Here is a 20,398-nt window from a genome sequence, read left to right as displayed (position 1 = left end):
CTCTCAACTTCCTGGGGGCCTCCAGGCACTTCCACCCCTCTGGCCTGATCGTCACCACCAGTTGCCAATTCGGAAAACCAGGAGTGAATCCTGCCAACGCGACATCACACTGCTAGGGGGAGCATTCCACGGAGTCAGAGGTTATGGTGCAAAGCTGTTTAATTTAACTTAAATTAATTTAAATCCATGCAAATGAGGCTCACACCCTTTCTGATGATGAACCTGATTGAGTGGGGTGGGTGGGGAAGTTCTTAAGTGCCAGTGCAAATCCAGTTATGGCCTTCTTGTGAGATTTAATGGGATTTGGGTCCCTGTCTGTGTGGAGTTTGCACTTTCTCCTCGTGTCTGCTCTAGGTGCTCCGGTTTCCTCCCACACTCCAAAGATGTGCAGGTTAGGTTGATTGGCCATGCTAAAGTAATTGCCCCTTAGTGTCCTGACATGCGTAAATTAGAGGGATTAGCGGGTGGATATGGGAGTAGGGCCTTGGTGGGATTGTGGTCAGTGCAGACTCAATGGGCTAGATATCCTCTTTCTGCACTGTCGGGTTTCTGTGATTCTATGACCAACAGGCCTGATAAATTTCACCCAAAATGCTTAAATATCTCTATGAGGAGAAAATAATTAGCAAAAAGAACGATTGTGCTTGACAATCTTCTTCCTCTCTTATGGTAGGAGATTAGCAAAGGGGGATTGAGAATCCTTTTTATCATGAATCGTCACACTCCATCGATTTAATGATACGTTTCAGTAAGATTTATGTTGTCAAATCTGTACAGCTGCCCTTTTAGCTCTTGTTGGGTATTTTGCATCATCTCCTGCCGTTCAGGCTCTCCTGGTTCTATTCCACCCCTCAGCCATTGAGATATTTAAGGGCCTATCGAGGCCTCTTGTCAGAGGTTGACAGGATTTTCCAAGTCTCCACAGGTGATGGGAAACAGTGCAACAGGTTGGAGGTAACCACCTGAAAGCTGACCTGTTTGGGGAGGGGGCGGGCAGCATTCTATAGAGACAGAGGGCCTAATTTTATCATTTTCATTCTGAATCCGGGAGCAATTCAGATCCAACTTGGAAATCTGCTCTTAGGCGCCACATATGCAAAAAAAAAATCGCAAGTCCAAATCGCGCTGTGGGCAGGGCTTAGCATGCCTGAAATGATCAGAGCTCTGAACTGCGCATGCACAGTTAGAGAAAAATGTGAAAATCACGCCGCTGTCACATCGCTCCTGGGCCGCAAAAAGCAGATAAAGTGGTCCGGAGGTGAAAAGCGGGAGTGATGGTCTCCACAGACATCAGCACACGCCCACAATTCACACACCTCCCCCGCTACCCAGACCGATTGCCCGCAGAGTGGCAGTGGAATCCCCCTGCTCTCCCCCCCACCAGAGGTCCATTTGGCCTGCCCCCCACCCCCCAAGCAAATGATCAGGCCTCCCCCTCCACACACCCCCAGAGGAAGTTTGGGCCTCCCCCCACCTCCCCCAGACAACGATCAGGCCTCCCTCCTCTCTCCCCCTCTCACCAGAGAATGATCGGGCCCCTTCCCCCCCCCACCACGACCAATCTGAGTCAGAGAGCCGTTGGAAGCTCTGAACTTACCTCTTCAGCAGCTGGAGGGCCTGAAACTTGCTTTGCCGAGCAAGTCTGTTTCGCGTCGAATCTTTGACGCGCGAATGTGCTGGTAAAGGGGGAAATGCGGATAAAGTTAGGCGGGCAGTTCATTGATTCAATTTAAATGCATGCAAATTGGATTGTGGTCATTCCTGGGCCTTGGTGAAGTGGGCATCTGTGTGGGCGCGGATTGGGTTAATAGTCTCATGCCCGACTTTACCATGTTTTCGTGCTTAAAATCGGGCCCAGAGTGTTCCTCCTTGCCTGCCTGTACAGCAGCTGAGTGCTGTCTGGATGGTGCGGTCTTAAAGCCTGCAAGAAAATCCTGTCCTTTTAACATAATCGTAACACTCTAATGTTCAAGCCCTGATTGAAGGGGCAAGTGGAGGAGGTATATATTTCTATTTGATTTGTGATAAAATGGAATAATTCAGCAGTAATGCAGAAAGGCCGCGATGCACTGAAGAGCCAATGGAAAGGTCTATATTCAAGGTTTGACACTGTGAGTTCTTTGTCCTTTGATCTGTGCTGCTGAGACTTGGCCTTTCATTTCAGCTGCAAGAGTGGAGAGAAATTCAACTCTCATTGTGCTGGTTCACATCAGAAGGAATTGAAAAGCCTCTACCACTTACTGTACTGTGCACCTACTGTCTGGAGGGTCGGCTGCAAACCAGCCTCCTGAGCAAGAAGGACATACACTTGCTGCTGCAACTGTGGCCCTGTTATATCCGCCCCAATCTTACCTGAACGTGGATCCAGGAAGAACAGAAGTGCCTCTGCTAACCTCCTCTTTGATTAATTCTGGTCAGTAATTAATCCTGACCTCAGCTTGAGGCCCAAATGGCCACCCTATTTCTCTGAGGCTGACATGCCAAATCCATTGTCATCAAGAGACAAGCTCTTAAAAATAATCAGGAGATATGGTACAAAAATCATACGTTGCTCCCCCCTAAAATGTCAGCCTATACTGGCTTATAAATCTCATTAGTAGCTTATTTAGGATCCTACAGGCCAGAATTGTTCACATAATCCATTTTACTGAAATGCTTTACAACCTTTTCAAAAATCCCACCTCTTATCCCTGCACATGTAAAAGCCGGATTTTCACTCCCATCACAGTGACTATTGACAGTCATTAAACTTATAAGATGAAGCCTCATCCACAGGCCGAATTTAATGCTAGTGGCCATAAGACATAGGAGCAGAATTAGGCCATTCGGCCCATCGAGTCTGCTCCATTCAATCATGGCTGATATTTTTCTCATCCCTATTCTCCTGTCCCCTTATTAATTAAGAATCTATCTATCTCTGTCTTAAAGACACTCAATGACCTGGCCTTCACAGCCTTCTGTGGCAAAGAGTTCCACAGATTCACCACTCTCTGGCTGAAGAAATTTCTCCTCATCTCTTGCCCTGATGATAGCAAACCAAGCTGGTCAGCCAGATCACTGCCATTTCCAGGAGCCATGATGCGATTCAATGAATCTTATAGAGAATCTTATAGAGAATCTTATAGATTCAATGGATCTTATAGAGACGTATAAGATAATGAAAGGGATGGATAGGGTAGAGGTAGAGAGACTCTTCCCGCTCAGAAAGGACAGCAGGACTAGAGGGCAGAGCCTCAAGATGAGGGGGAAGCAGTTTACATAGAACATAGAACATAGAACACTACAGCACAAACAGGCCCTTCGGCCCATGAGTTGCGCCGATCACATCAACACCGACCAATCTATAGACCTATCTATAACCCCCAATCCCATTAAATTCCATATACTCATCCAGAAGTCTTTTAAAAGACCCCAGCGAGTTCGCCTCCACCACCACTGACGGCAGCCGATTCCATTCACTCACCACCCTCTGAGTGAAAAACTTACCCCTAACATCACTTCTGTACTTGCCTCCCCGCACCTTCAATCTGTGTCCTCTCGTAGCGACTATTTCAACCCGGGGAAATAGCCTCTGAGAATCCACCCTATCTATTCCTCTCAACATTTTATAAACTTCTATCAGGTTGCCTCTCAACCTTCGTCTCTCCAGGGAAAAGAGTCCCAGCTCCCTCAACCTAACTTCATAAGGCATGCCTCCCAGTCCAGGCAACATCCTTGTAAATCTCCTCTGTACCCTTTCAATAGCTTCTACGTCCTTCCTATAGTGAGGTGACCAGAACTGCGCACAGTACTCCAAATGAGGCCTGACAAGGGTCTTATAAAGTTGCAGCATTACCTCCCGATTCCTAAACTCAATCCCTCGATTAATGAAGGCCAGTACACCATACACCTTCTTGACCACATCCTCCACCTGCGAGGCCGATTTAAGAGTCCTGTGGACCCGGACCCCAAGATCCTTCTGTTCTTCAACACTACTAAGACTCCTGCCCTTGATAGTGTACTTGTTCATCCCATTGGTTCTGCCAAAATGGACGACTACACATTTATCCGCGTTGAAGTCCATCTGCCACTTCTCCGCCCAGTCCTGCATCCTATTTATGTCCTGCTGCAACTTTTGACATCCTTCCAGACCATCCACAACACCACCGACCTTCGTGTCATCAGCGAACTTACTAACCCTGTCATCAGCGAACTTACTAACTAAGTTTAGATCAGAGTTGAGGAGGAACTTCTTCACTCAAAGGGTGGTGAATCTCTGGAATTCTCTGCCCGTTGAAGTGGTGGAGGCTACCTCGCTAAATATATTTAAGTCATGGGTAGATAGGTTTTTGACAGACAAGGAAATTAAGGGTTATGGGTAGAAAGCGGGAAAGTGGAACTGATCCACTTCAGATCAGCCATGATCTTATTGAATGGCGGGGCAGGGTCGAGGGGCGAGATGGCCTACTCCTGCTCCTATTTCTTATGTTCTTATGAATGTCAGGCAATGGTTGGCATCGGGGCTTTTGCCCCTTTAAGAGTAAAGGTCCACCTCCAAGAACTCCAAGCCAATCAGAGGGAGACAGTCCCAGTAGTGACAACAGGAGAAGTGGCTGTTGCTGGCACATGGGTTCAAGAGCCTCCTCCCAAGTAATGGATTGGTTTCAGAGGCTCACATGCAAACCCCACACAGGCAGTGACCCAAGCTGGAACTGAACCAGGGTCTCTGGAGCTGTGAGGCAGCAGTGCTAATCACTGTGCCACCATGCTACCCCATCAGCCAGAAGCATGGGGCTAGCTTCTGCATCAACTCTCAGGGTCACTGAGCAACTTGGACAGAATTTTGAGCAAGGTCTTGCCCCTGGCCCTTTGCAGTAGCTGAGAACCAGGAATCACTACTTGGTGAGCCAGGAGATGAGGGCCAATGGTGCTATGGTGACTTGTTTGAGAGTCGGGTGAGATCCACACACGGGGTCATTGGTCCTGAGTTTGCTGAATACATAGGGAATTCTGAGACTTGCCAGTGAAGGTAGAGGACAACCTTCCCCACAAAGGCTTTTCAGGCCAAAAGTGACCAATAAAGGACCTGATCTCATAGCAGCTCGCATTCATCTGGTGGCAGGGAACCCCTCCACCATGTGGGGTGGTCATCCAATAAACCTGTGGGCTCAACATATGGGGACCCTCCTGAGTGGGAATCCTGTGGTCTGCGAAGAACCCTCACCACCTACTGTGACAAAGGCTCCCCCCCCCCGAAACAATCAATGAAACAACACCCCTGTCTTCAGCAATCACTCCAAACTCCTCATCATGATTGGTCTCCAATGCCAAGCATTGTTTGAAAATTTAAACCAGGTAATTGGTTCATTTAGTCAGGGAAATAATTAATGAGAGTCATGAATGACAGCTTTAAAATCCAGTAAGAAGTCTCACAACACCAGGTTAAAGTCCAAGAGGTTTATTTGGTAGTACAAGCCATAAGCTTTCGGAGCGCTGCCCCTTCATCAGGTGAGTGGGAGTTCTGTTCACAAACAGAGCGTACAAAGACACAAACTCAATTTACAAAATAACGGTTGGACTGCAAGTATTTACAGGTAATCAAATCTTAAAAGGTACAGACAATGTAAGTGGAGAGAGGGTTAAGCACAGGTTAAAGAGATGTGTATTGTCTCCAGCTAGGACAGTAAGTGAGATTTTGCAAGCCTAGTCAAGTTGTGGGGGTTACAAATACTGTGACATGAACCCAAGATTCCAATTGAGGCCATCCTCATGTGTGCGGAACTTGGCTATCAGTCTCTGCTCAGCGACTCTGCGCTGTCGTGTGTCGTGAAGGCCGCCTTGGAGAATGCTTACCCGAAGATCAGAGGCCGAATGCCCATGACCGCTGAAGTGTCCCCAACAGGAAGGGAACATTCTTGCCTGGTGATTGTCAAGCGGTGTTCATTCATCCGTTGTCGTAGCGTCTGCATGGTCTCCCCAGTGAGCTAGTGGCTTGTGCTACCAAATAAACCTGTTGGACTCTAACCTGGTGTTGTGAGACTTCTTACCATGTTTACCCCAGTCCAACACCAGCATCTCCACATCATAGCTTTAAAACCACCAGCCTTGACAGAGAGAGAAAAAAAACTCTAATTGCTTCATGCACCAGCGAATGGTTAATGTTCAGCTGAAACAGCCCTGTATTACCAAATGGCTATTTGTATATCTGTTCCTCCTACCAAAATGGATAACCTCACATTTTTCCACATTATTTGCCAACTGCCATGTTCCTGCCCACTCAATAATCCTGTCCAAAGTCCCTTGAAGCTGCTTTGCTCATTACACCCATTCCCACCTTGCTTTCTGTCATCCATAAACTGGGAAATATTCCATGTGGTCCCCACATCCATATCATTGGTGTATATTGTGAACAGCTGGGGCCCCAAGTATTGTTGACCTCACAGTGAACCTGGTGCTCATCACTGATCCTGACCCAATGCTGAACTTTCAACTCCTTCCCTATTGGTCAGTCCAGAGCCCACCCATCTTATTGATAATTGGCATAACCCGGTCCTGCCTCTTCCTCGTTGGTCAGTGTGGTCCAGGTGATGGGCAGGATGGAGCAGCCTACAAAAGACATGTTTTAAAACTATCTGGGCAACATGGTAGTACAGTGGTTAGTATTGCTGCCTCAGGTGACTGACTGTCTGTGTGGGTTTCCACTGGGTGCTCTGGTTTCCTCCAAAGATCCAAAGAAATGCAAATTAGGTGACTGGCCATACTAAATTGCCCCTTAGTATCAGGGGGATTAGCAGAGTGGAAGTGTGGGGTTATGGGGATAAGGTCTGGGGGGGAATGTTGATTGTGCGGGCTCGGTGGGCCAAATGACTGCCTTCTGCACCAAAGGGATTCTGTAATTCTATTCAATGATTCTAAAACAATCTGAGACATCAGAATTCCAGTGCAAAATCAGACTGAGTCTTAATTATATGTAGAAAATAAGGCCGCAGTTCTCCCATCCCACTGTGCTAATTTTTTAGTGTAGCGGGCTGGGAGACTTACTTTGGCCGATTTGCAGGGTTTGCACATGTGCTTGCACCCCACTAATGTCTCCCAGTGCCGGATTTCCAGTGGTGTCTGCTCTGCTGGGAGACACAAAGACCATTAACATTGTCACTTTAATCTCATTTAAGTGAGATTAGTGGGCCCAGAACTGAAATCTCTGGGCCCACTAGCATCGCCCGCCGCTCCCCCCTCCTCTCCACCAGATTGGTTCACTCCAATGGGGATTATCATCGGTCCCCATTTTCGGGGAAGTAGCGGCCTGACCCCCTGGAGTGAAGGGAGGGCAATCAGGGTCCCCCCAGAGGGTTGAGTGGCGGTGGGGGTTCCCCTGGGCATGAGCACCCTAGCAGTGCCAGCCTGGGCCCCTGGCACTGCCTGGAGGGCCAAATGCCAATGCTCAGGAGACACTTGGCACTGCTCTTTGGGCATGGGGAAGTGCCAAAGGGGCAGGGCATATGGGGGGTAAGGTCTAGAGGAGGGGTGTCCCGCTATTCTGCATAGGGATTGGTGGAGGGAGGCCAGTGATCAGGGTGAGCTGAGGTGTGAGGGAGTGGGTGTCAGCGGTGGTGGGGTGCAGTGAGTCTGCTGAATGAATTGGCACTGTTGGGAGGAGGGGGAATGGGACAGTGGGGGGGGGGGGGGGGTGGTTATTGTTGTGGGGGGGGGGTGGAACTGGAGATCGGGGAAGGTTTGGGGCTCAGCCCAGGAATGGTCGGGGGGTCCAGCGATCGGGCTGTGAGGAGGCGGAAAGCTGGCAATGCCAGAATTGCTGGGCTAGTCAGTGATTGAGCTGGTCAGCAATTGGGAGGCCATCAGTGGGAGGCCACTGTTCATGCACTGATCTCAGCAATGACAGATTGGGGTGTACACAGTGACCCACTCGGCACTGATTTCAGCCTCTCCAGAGGCTGAAATCAATGATATTCATGCTGATGGCTCTGCAGTGCACAGAGTGTGGGAGTTTTTTCTTTGAAGTCCCACTGAAAAAAACAGTGTGAATTACTCCAGTTTTCACGCAAATTCGACACTGAGAATGTTTTTGGGAGAATTCCGCCCACATCTTTTTGCTATAGATTCACGAGAGTTGACATGTTGTTGAGGGCAACTATAGACTGCAAACAGCAAGAACTCACATGGCCAGGGCTCTCATGTAAATTTCTGCCTCCTTTACAAGTGGGCAATTGATGAACTTGTGTCACCCATTTAGAGAAAAGCAGGAAGTCCTCCCCATGGACATTGTCCAAAGTGAAATGGGACAGGAAAATTGTGCAACAGCAGATCAGTAGAGAGCAAAAATAGGCTAATATAGTCACAACATCATGCCTTCCCTCTCACACAAGATATTTTATTCCAACCCAAAGAATATCTGAATTTTACTGATTATATTTCTCGTGTTGCACCCAGTTATGTTTTTTCAAGTAATAAATGTTAGAATGTATGGTGGAGCTTGTCTCAGGTCTCCAAACGTTGTCCATTTGTCTCCACTGCTGCTTAAGGCTTCAGTTAAACAGAAGGGCTTCCTTTGATCTTTGCGTCATTTCACTCGTTGTCTTATAACTGTCCTTTTCCTGTGGTGATTGTTTCCTCTGAGTCTCTCCACTCAGTCTCACAGCCACTGCCAGACTCTCTAACGACATCATTTTGTTTTCACACGCTCTGGGTTTTTTTTAGTACTTTGACAGATGTGTCCACGACCAAGCTTCAGCATAAATTCTTTTCCCTTCTCTGTGAGGAGAGTGGTTGGTGTTTTACTTCACTGAAAGTGCTAAATAATTGCAAGTTGCCACTATAGTAATTATACATACAATCTTAATGGCTGTTGTGCTGTGCCACTCATTAGCGAATTCCATTTTTCATGTTAAAAGTCAGTTTGGTTCAAAGCTAGCACTAAGTCAGCAGATTGTAAATTCTATGAATATTAACATCTTGACTTACGCCCTAACAGATTACTGGGATATGCTGTTGAACCAAAGCACCAGTGTGCAGGGGGTGTCAGTTAACTCAGATGACCAGGTGGATAGATTGTGATGCAGAGCGACGCCAACAGCGCGGGTTCAATTCCCTTACCGGCTGAGGTTATTTATGGAGGCCCCGACTTCTCAGCCTCGCCCTTGGCCTGAGGTGCAGTGGTCCTCAGGTTAAATCACCACCAGTCAGCTCTTCTCCTCAAAGGGGAGAGCAGCCAGTGGTCATCTGGGACTTTACCATTACACCTATGCTCATTCAGCTGGATATTGATGAACTTGTGGCACCCATTTAGAGAAAAGCAGGAAATCCTCTCGATGGACATTGTCCAAAGTAAAATGGGACTGGAAAATTGTGTAAGAACAGATCAGTAGAGAGCAAAAATAGGCTAATATAGTCACAACATCAAATGCCTTGAAATTCCACTTGATGAATTTCACATCAATGGATACACATCAATGACTCATCTATGTTGGGGCATAGCCCCTTTAAGGGAAGGGGCTTCAGGTGTAGGGTGAGCTGTTGGCATCCAGCAGAGTGGGTAATCCACGTCTGGAGTGAACAGACATAATAAAGAACTGTGTTCCCTGATGCCTGACTGTGGAGTAGTTATTGAGGAGGAGCCTCAGTACAACAGGGTTTGACAATGGCCTCACAGCTAATGGGGCTGTAAGTCTATCTTCATGAGCCATCATTCCTCCTACCCAAGGGAACCAGGGGAATTAGGCCCTGATGCCTTTATGTTTCTGAGTCACTCGTTCGCATTGTTTTACTGCCCCTGTCACAGTCACTCGTTAAAGCAAAACACTGAGGAAATCTGGAAATAGAAACAGAAAATGCTGGATAAACTCAGCAGGCTTGGCGGCATCTGTGAAGAGAGGAACAGAGTTAATGTTTCAAGTTGATAAACTCCTCTGTCTTGTAATCTACAGCGGGATTTTATGGCCTGGCTCGAGCGAGGCTGGAAATTCCCACCCGAGGTGAACGGAGATTTCCGCTGTCAGACCCTCGTCCACTCCGATTCCATGGCAGGCGAGGCTGTGGAGTTCTGGCGCTTAACTCTGTCCTCCTCTCCAAGGATCCTGCCAGACCTGCTGAGCCCTTCCGGCACATTCTATTTTTATTTCTGTCACAGTCTACCTGGGCGTAGGAAGGACCATTAGCTTCTGTATGTCGGTTTTGTTTATTTTTATGTAATGTTCTGTCTCTGCCGGAGCTCAGCCTTCAGCTGGGACTCTCCACTCCAAATGTTTTCCCACACCCTCCAATGCAGATGAGGGATTTGCATTTATACAGGGCAGAATGTTTGGGCCCGTGGAGTTCAGAACTACCAGTGCTGTCCAGGGGTGCTAGTTTCCCTTCCCCATCCCTGGTATTGGTTATTTTTCCCCATGGGGTGACCAGCTCTATGGGGCAGTTAAGAGATTTTCCAATCACCCTCCATGTTTCCTGGCCCAGTTTAATTTCCTGGAGGCAGGTACCCATTGGCAGCCTTTCAGCTACAGGGGTGGTAGGGAGCGGGGGGGGGGGGGTGGTGGGGGCAGCACTTTGCGATGGCCTTGAGAGCCTCCCTGCTGCCTGGGTGTGGTGCACTCGATGCTTACCCATTAGAGGGAATCTTCTTGCAGCCCCCCTGACCTGGCGACTGTGATGACCTCTAACTCCTTCCCTTTACGACAGCCTCTCAAGCTGAAAGGTCTCTGTCTGGCCTCACCAGGTTCCATTCTGAATGGGATAGGGAATCTGTCTCCATGCCAATTAAAGGGCTGCTCAGCTCAATGACTGTCTTCCCCCTGTGCACAGAGGGGTGGGGTTGGAACCAGAAAACAGGCCCTTCTCCTGCTTCTCATCCATAGAGTGCAAATTCAGCCCATTGCACCTTTCACAAACACGGGACCATTCCAAAGCTCTTCACAGAGTTTATTGAATGTAGCAAAAGCATTGCCATATATTGTCCTTTACAAATACTTTGCTAATTCTCTTTTATGTGATGTGGAGATACCAGTGTTGGACTGGGGTGGGCGCCTGATGAAGGAGCAGCGCTCCGAAAGCTCACGGTTCCAAATGAGCCTGTTGAACTTTAACCTGATGTTGTGAGACTTCCTACTTCTGCATGACATTATGGTTTCTGCTACAGTTATCCACTTATGGGCAGCATTCAGTGTTCAAATAGACACCTGTGTGAATAGATTATTTCTACTGATTGACACGGGGATTTTTGTGCACCAGCTTAGACAGAGAAAAGCAGCAAAGTAGCTGAGCGGTGAAACGCGTTGTGCATTGGTGAACGACTGGAACTTAACGCAAACTTTCACTGAACAGCTTTTCTTTGTTACCAGAGATATTTTTCACAAATGTCCTCAGCCCAGTTGTGACCCTGATCCATAAGCAACAAATTAATAAAACGGGAAAGTATAATCATCAAGGGTGGGGAGAAACCATTGCTGCTCGCCACAAGTGCTGTTGTGAAATGGGGTCTGCACTATAGCCGGTTTGGCTTAGGGGACTTAAATAGAGCGAGGGGACCAAATTCTTGTATAATTTACTCAGACTCTAAAATAAGAAAGTCAACAATAATAACTGGAGTAGTGTATATTTAGGAGGCTTTAGTCTTTAGGACTCCTGGCAAATTCAATTGAAATGTGTCATTATCGGTTTAGGTAATTTTATGTTTCATTTTGGCCAATTCCTGGACCACAGTTTTGTGGCTATTGGCAGCCAGTGTTACATTGTCATCACTTTTATTTTGTGGCTATTTACCAAGCGAACAGAATGCAGTAAAGTTTAACTCGTTACACAACACCACAAAAGTGACTGCAGTGCAAAAGTACTTCAATGGTTGCAAAGCATTTTGAGATGTCCTAAAGTTGTGCAAGGGGTTATATATAAATGCAAGTCCTTTCATCTTTCTTTTAAAACTGGCACCAGCAACAAGACTAGCCTGAAGAGTCGATTATGGCAACCATCTCCAGGGGGCCTGAAATAGAACATTCAGCTCATCTGGACCCCTGTCTAGGCCACGATCTTGCCAGCTTGTCTGGAGCTTCCAAGAGATGGCCATAGAATCCCTACAGTGTAGAAGGAGGCCATTTGGCCCATCAAGTCTGCACCGAACATTTTCACCTTACCCAGGCCCTACGCCTATAACCTCACATATATACGCCTGCTAATCCCCCTAACCTACACTTCTTGGGACACCAAGGAGTAGTTGAGCGTGGCCAATCCATGTAACCTTCATGTCTTTGGAATGGGGGAGGAAACTGGAGTAAACCCACGCAGACATGGAGAGAATGTGCAAACTTCACACAGACTGTCACCCAAGGATGGAATTTAGCCAGTTCCAGTGCTGTGAGGCAGCAGTGTCATAGAGTCATAGTAATAGAGGTATACAGCAGGGAAACAGGCCCTTCGGCCCAACCTGTTCATGCCGCTTTTTTTTTAAACCCAATCGCCAATTCCAATCGCCCCCATTTGGCCCATAGCCCTCTATACCCATCTTACCCATGTAACTGTTTAAATTTTTTTTAAAGAAAAAATTGTGCCCACCTCTACTACTACCTCTGGCAACTTGATCCAGACACTCATCACGCTCTGTAAAAAAATTGCCCCTCTGGACACTTTTCTATCTCTCCCCTCTTCACCTTAAACCTATGCCATCTAGTTTTAGACTCCCCTATCTTTGGGAAAAGATATTGACTACCTAGCTGATCTATGCCCCTCATTATTTTATAGACCTCTATAGGATCACCCCTCAGCTTTCTAAGCTCTGGAGAAAAAAGTCCCAGTCTATCCAACCTCTCCTTATAACTCAAACTATCAAGTCCAGGTAGCAACCCAGTAAGTCTTCTCTGCATTCTTTCTAGTTTAATAATATCCTTTCTATAATAGGGTGACCAGAACTGTCCAAGTGTGGCCTTACCAATGTCTTGTACAACTTCAACAAGATGTCCCAACTCCAGTATTCAGTGTTCTGACCAATGAAACCAAGCATGCTGAATGCCTTCTTCACCACTCTGTCCACCTGTGACTCCACTTTCAAGGAGCTATGAACATGAACCCCTACATCTCTTTGTTCTCCAACTCTCCCCAACACTCTACCATTAACTGAATAAGTCCTGCCCTGGTTCAATTTACCAAAATACGTCACTTCGCATTTATTTAAATTAAACTCCACGTGCCATTCGTCAGCCCACTGCTAACCACTGTGCCACTGTGCTGCCCAATAAGCTTAGTGACTGTGAACGAAAGGCACAACTCACAACTTTGAAAGAATTTTGCATAGAGGATCATAGTAGATACTCAGCTATCTGATGCTGCCGGCGTTGGCATGAGTCTTGTATTTGAAAATGAGTTCACAACTGGGCTGAGGAGATTTGTGGAAAATACCTCGGGTAACAAAGCGCAAACATTCACTGAACCGCTTTTCTAACTCCCGTATTTCACCAATGCACAACGCTTTTGATCGCTCAGCTGCTTTGCTGCTTTTTTTCTGTCTAAGCTGATACAGACGTGCACAGGAATTCATTAGAAATAACCTATTCTTACAGGTGTCTATCTGAACATAGAACAGTGTCCACAAGTGGATAACTGAAGCAGAATTAGTTGCTCACCAAATAAACCTTCATTGCTGATGGTCGCTTGGGTTGGTTGCAAAGTAGATTATTATATTTTGATTCTTGGCACAAGGGGCTGGTAGTTGTGTGACATCCCTCTGTTCCTTCATTTCATTCTCCAGCAACTGGAAGGGCATGTATTGACAGGGATTCCCATGGGAACACTCAGCGTCCTCCTCTGTAGCTGGCTAACAAGCCAAATGCATGGCATGAAACACGTTGCACAAAACTTGTAAAGTCAATGAGTTAGACAAAAATAAAGAGGAAAATAATCAACCTTCTGGGTACTAAAACCAATTGACTAGCACAGATGAAACCTATAAGTTGTTTGTTTAAATAATTTGATATTCCAAAGCATGGCTAGCAATCCTGGACATTTAATTTATTAAGAAGGAATTAAGTAGCTGTGTATTTCCTATTATAAATCTCAGAAAGTGGTGTCTACACATTAACAGTGATATATTTCTGGTTGGAGGTTCCTGTGCCTGACGTAAATCTGGAACCCAGAATTCAGGGGTTTTTTTGCAGTTACAGATGACTGTAAAACCCCAATTAGTTGTGGGTGGTTATTAAGTCCTAGCTAGCTGCTAGACATCAGTGAGTTGTGACTGGTTGTTAAATCGCAGTAAGTTGTGAAATCCTGATTAGTTGTAGCCAGCTGTGTGTCACAGCTGTTAAACGCAATTAATTCCGAATCGCCAAGTTGCTTGACTTAAAGAACATATTGATGACATTAAATATGTTCAAAGTTGACCTTAGCTGAAATAGTTTCTATAGAAATGAATAGCTCATGGTTGGTATTTTGGAACACTGAGTTAACATGCGGATAGTTCTATGGAATGACAAGTAGAAACAGCTTTCACTGCAGCACGAACCTTTATTTTAATCTTTTCAAATGTGCTGTTGGCTTTTAGGCTTATCCCCTGGTAAAGGCACTCGAGGTCACCTAATTATACAATTATTGCAGATGTAAGCGTTCTTATTGCAGATGTATGCAATTCTTGGGTTATAATTGGGATAAAAAAACTGAAAAAAATAAGTGACGTAATGAACTGCGTACTTAGTGTCCCTCATGAGCACTGATTTTAATCTGCCATTTAATTCACCAGTTCTTTTATATAACATCTCTGATCTGATGAGATAGCCAGTTGGGATCAGCATCAGGGCTTATTTTTGGAGCTATGTATGAAAACTGAACCTTAACATTTTTGAACAGACATCTTTCGTATTATCCTCCAGCCAAACAAATAGGAATTTGCCCGCCAATTGCCATGATGGTGATAAACCTGCGGTCAGACACATTACATCACATGACCTCTGAAGAACACATCCTGCCTTGTGAAAGCTGTTATTCTCCAACTGAGTGAAGACTTTAAGTAAGGGAGGGCCCATCTGCAGTAAAAGGACTGACCGGCTTTGCAAGAATCATTCCTCAAGTGGTTAAATCTACCTTTTAACTTTCATTTTTTTTTGCCATACTCCCTTATCCATCTTTCTGCACTATGTTACTTTCAAGATAGCTGCAGCGACCCTGTAAATAATCAGCCAGTTGGAGATGAAGCCTGACTAAAAGCTGAATCACTCTCCAGCAGTGGAGTGGATACATTTTACAATCAGTAAATGTACCCACCTCTGTTGCAAACAGGAGTGAGGTGGCGGGGGGGCGGGGGGGAGGCGTGGAGGATACCTTTTCAATTACTGCCTACCCTCTGTGACGGGGAGCTAGCATTATGGCTCTGCAGAGGGAACATGCTGAGTAAAGGGAGGGTGGGGGCTGGGTTGATTCACTCTGAATCCAGCCACACAACATAACCATAAAGCTTGCTATTCAAGTTTGATGTCTGTGGCTGTCATTATTGCAAAGTGTTGAAAATCCAGTAAATCCATATATCTAGTACATTCATTTCCCCATGGATTGTGAGTCCCAGACAGGGAGAGCCATGGCTTTTGCCTAATTGCAGGCTTCCCTCAGGTGCTGGGCATCATCGATGGCACCCATGTCGCAACAAAGACCCCAACACAGCATACAGACATCTTGGTGAACTGCAAGTCTTTACTCCATCAATGTCTGGGTGGTTTGTGACCTCAGTAAGGTATGTCTTTAAGCATGTGCAAAATTCCTGAGCAGCTGCCCTTTTTACTAAGGAATTTGCAACTCACCAATCTACTTCAACTATTTACACAGATCCAGGGATGGTTCCCAGGACATAAGGGTAAGAACATGGCTAACGATCCCATTTAGGAGCCCACAGTCCGAGGCAGAGTGAAACCATAACAGCAGCCATGCCATCACCGGGAGCACCATCAGGTAGGCCATTGACACTGTGAAAGAGGAAGAGGATGAGGAGGGCGAGGTAGTCTCTATACATTCAGGCTAGTGTGAAGCAGATGAGGATGATGAATCCACCAACAGCAGAGCAGCAGTGAGGCAAGGACATGCGGCTAGGGCTGATACAAAGGCCTTCCAGATTGCTCCTTGCTCAGAATAGATTTTCATAAGGTGCTCCAAAATACTAGCTGCCATCAGATAGTCCCTGGTGACAAACCCTCATTGAAAGATTCTTTTACTGTGACACCACAGCCTCTGAAGGGATTGTCCATTCCACACAAGAACGTGAGTCAACATCAAAGAGTTTGGTTCAGTTTAAACTGCAGCTGCCCTCTCCATCAGAAATGTGGCAGTCCGCACGTTCCAAACCCACATGGTAATAAGTCCCTGTCAAGCTGGTCCCCTCTTATGAATACCATTCACAGTGCCGCCAACTTGACCAGAATCAAGCCGTCCCCACAATGCCACAAATGAAGATGTAAGACCTTATCCACGCCGACACAAACGTATGTTGTATCATGAATGCAGATATAACATCACGTTCATGATGATTAGACAACTGTGCTGTAACAGCTCATTGAAATAACCTTTAATACATCCGTTCCCAACAATATCCCTGGTATCAGTACATTTCCCTCAGCAAATCACACCCTGTGACACCAGAAGTGACAATGCAGCCAGTGTACAAAGAACAAAGAACAACACAGCACAGGAAACAGGCCCTTTGGCCCTACAAGCCCACACCGCCCATTTTGACACTCAGCGAGTGCCTCATTCCAAACCTTCGTCTACCTATGACTTTTGTCTACATCTCAGGGACTCCACAATAAAGGTGTGCAAATTTAGAGAATTATATGTGCGCCAGATTAAGGGAGATCCAATTTAGGGACAATTTATTAACACCAATCAGCCTAAAAGCATGTTTTTGGGGTGTGGGAGGAAACCGGAGCACCCGGAGAAAACCCACGCAAGCACTGTAGTGGTGATAGCAGATGATCGATATTAACTGTTCAATGTATCACCTACTGAGGTGCACAGCCTGCACCAAGGACAAAGTGCAACACTGCTGCATGTGTGAACCTCCAGCACCCATCATTCATGCTTCAGATATACTGGCTGACCAGCACCTGGTCATGGAGTTGGGTTATTAAGCCTCCCTTAAAGGTACACTTATTTAGAAATTGAAAGGCACAAGGACCATCTTAGTACTTGAGCCTTCAACCTCCGGAATCTCGTATGATGCAACAGAATGGAAGGAGCTCCCATTTGCCTCACTAATCAGACCACAGCTCCCGGTGACATCTTGTTGAGATGCAATTCAGTGTACCACCTTCAACATTACTGTTAAGAAGCAATCTCATTTTTATCATTCCTCTTGAGCTCACACATTCACACCCAGTCATGTAGAAGTGAAAAAAAATATATTCAACAAGCACAAGATGTGATATATATTTTGTGGATACGGTAACTACGGTGAACCCATTAATGCTGTAGGTCAATGCCGCTCTGCACTCCCAAACACTCTTATTAGTGTCTCTGTGTTGCCTCACAGGAGTTGGAGGCAGACTACTCATTTATCTGCAATGAAGTTGGCCTCGTTCTGTAGGCATTCGTTGAGGGACCTCCTTCCTTCGTACTGCAGCTTCTGCATCTCTTCATGGGCAGCTGTGGTCAAGCACATTTGGAGCAGATGAGAACTGTGGCAGAGGGGCAGGGAGGGGGAATAGGATGAGGATGCTCTTGGTACAGTCATCCTCCTCAGTGGCCTGCACAAGATTGGCCTTCAGATGGGGTTGATGGGGCTGGCTGCTGGCGTCCAATCCAGCATCCACTGTGTTAACTTCTCATGCATTTTGTGCTCTTACTTTAAGTGGATTACTCCAGGGTACTGAGGGAAGTTTGCATCTTTCCTGGCTGAGATGCTACCCTTACATCCACTTTGTGTTGTGTCTATAAATGTCGTGTTTGTGAAACAAATCCTGAATTCACCGGATGAAGGAGCGGCACTCCGAAAGCTCGTGCTACTATATAAACCTGATGGCCTTAAACCTGCTGTTGTGAGACTACTTACTATCCACTCTGAGTGTTGGTGAAGTGTTTCTCCACGAGTTTGATCAATCTCTCACATTCTGAACTCATCAGGTTGAGCCCCTGGGACAGTGTGGAGTTCACAAAGGTGATGGACTCCTCCAGTCGCAGTTTTAGAGCTTCCACTGCCTCAGGGAACTCTGCCAGGTGTCCACACACCTGCTCCTGATTGGACAAATACTGACACCAGGTGGTCCACATTGCTGACTGACTTTCCACCCTTCTGCAAGGGGGATTGTGCACAGATGTCTCTGACACTTCTCCTGGCTCTTTGGTGCGATGACTTTCACCCTGTACTACCGAATTTAACCATGTGGTACATCGCCCCAATGTGCCAATATCTGGGTTGGCAGTGTGTGGGCTAATGTGATGTAATGCTGTGTCCTCAGGTACCTCTTCCCCTTCTTCATGATCGAGGGATGATATAGTCTCGGGGACCGAGCAAGCAGAGCTAGGACCAGTATGAGACACAAAATAATAGATGCAGGTATAGACATTCTCATAGTCAATGTATTCTCTAATGTACAGCACTGTCATAACCATACTCATGCTGTCTGCATGACTCTACCCTTCCTTTGCACTCCCTCTCATACTCAAGTCCCATCATACTCAGTGAAATGGCAACATGACTTCCACCATTACCATCATACGCTCTGGCACCCTAGTGATCTCCATGGCCATTTCTCCACCAGGCCTGGGTAGGCTCTCCCACCACCCCCAGTTCTGAGCCATCTCTTCCACAATCTTTTCTCTCTGACATGAATTTATGTCATGCTCACATATGGCATACAGAAATTATACTCTTCAATATGTCTGTGCACCTTATTGCCTATTAACATCTGTTTTGTGCACAGCTAACTGAGCTGCTTACACATTCCTCTGCTTTGGGATTGAGGCTTGTACGTGCCACTTTTTATCTGCAGCATGCAGATGTGACCCTTCCCTTGGACCTCTGTGTCTATGAGCCAAGCTAGTCAACTTGCAGCTCCTCACTGAACCTTTTGCGGCACTGAATCCATCATCTCCTACGGTCACCTGTGGCACACATTTCTGCCACAATCTGAACCCATACTTTCTCGATCGTAGCAGGCAGTTTACAATGGCCAGCAGGGCAGCAAGATCCTTCACTTCATATGTGGCTGATCTGTGAAGACATTCTTACAGGTGAGAAAAGTCAGGAATAACCTGGAACATGTTGTCATAATTCATTTTTGTGTCTTTACACACCCTTATCATTTATATCATCTCATCCACGAATACACTCAGTAATGTGGGTGACAGAAGGACTCAGTGCCATGTCTGTTGTAGTTGTCACTCCAGGGTGACATGTTGCACTCAATGACAACAGGCAGTCTGCTGGCTTACTGCATCCGATTCACACTGTTGTGCCACAGTACCGTGCAATATGACGTACTTGGTCAATGGTCCACAGTGTGGGCATGCCTAGAGAGACTAGTGACAATAGGGCAAGTGGGCGGAACGGAGGCACAGTAGTTAGCCTCACAACATCAGAGGCCCAGGTTCGATTCCTGGCTTGTGTCACTGTCTGTGTGGAGTCTGTACGTTCTCTGTGTCTGAATGGGTTTCCTCCGGGTGTTCTGGTTTCCTCTCACAATCTAAAAGATGTGTAGGTAAGGCCATGTTAAATTGCCCCTTAATGTCAGGTGGACTAGCTCGGGTAAATACATAGGGATAGGTCCTGGGTGGCATTGTGGTCAGTGCAGACTCAGTGGACCAAATGGTCTCCTGTACCGCAGGCTTCTATGATCTGGCTGGATTGAAGTGGATGAGATAATGAGCATGGCAATGTTATTCATTTCTCCACTGAATCGAGCCAGCTTTCTAAGCCATTAATGGAGGCAAGAGAATGCCAACTCCATAGCTGTTTAGTTGAGCACACTTTTGATGAGGAAAGATCAATGACAGATCACCATAGGGAAAGCCCATGATGGGCCATCTGGTTTGGGATAACTTAACGGTTGGACAACATTTATAGCTTTGACACTCACCTAACAGGGCTCCAGATGTGCTGCATTATGAGGTAACATTTGGACTTACAAATCTGAGCTTTCTTTCTGAGCTTTTACACCTACCTCCAACCCTTCATCCCTTGGGGGAACATCTGCCCCAACTCCAATCTCAACCCACCCACTGTGAACAAAGATCAGACCTGCAGGAGGCCACTTTTAAAGGTCAGGTTTGCAGAGTCAGGAATTCCTCCATCTCTGCCTGTGAGGCTGGGGAGAAATTCACTGCACTTCAACATCACACTAAACGCTTCCATTTTCAAAATCGGAATCGATCCTCTCCTGAAGCAAATGTGAGAAAACCACCGGATGTGATAACATTTTTCCATTTCCACCTCTTTGAATTCTTCCTG

Source organism: Carcharhinus amblyrhynchos, chromosome 2, assembly GCF_965287045.1.
Source record: "Carcharhinus amblyrhynchos chromosome 2, sCarAmb.v2.hapA, whole genome shotgun sequence".
Lineage (NCBI taxonomy): Eukaryota > Metazoa > Chordata > Chondrichthyes > Carcharhiniformes > Carcharhinidae > Carcharhinus > Carcharhinus amblyrhynchos.
Note: the sequence above shows the minus strand (reverse complement) of the source record.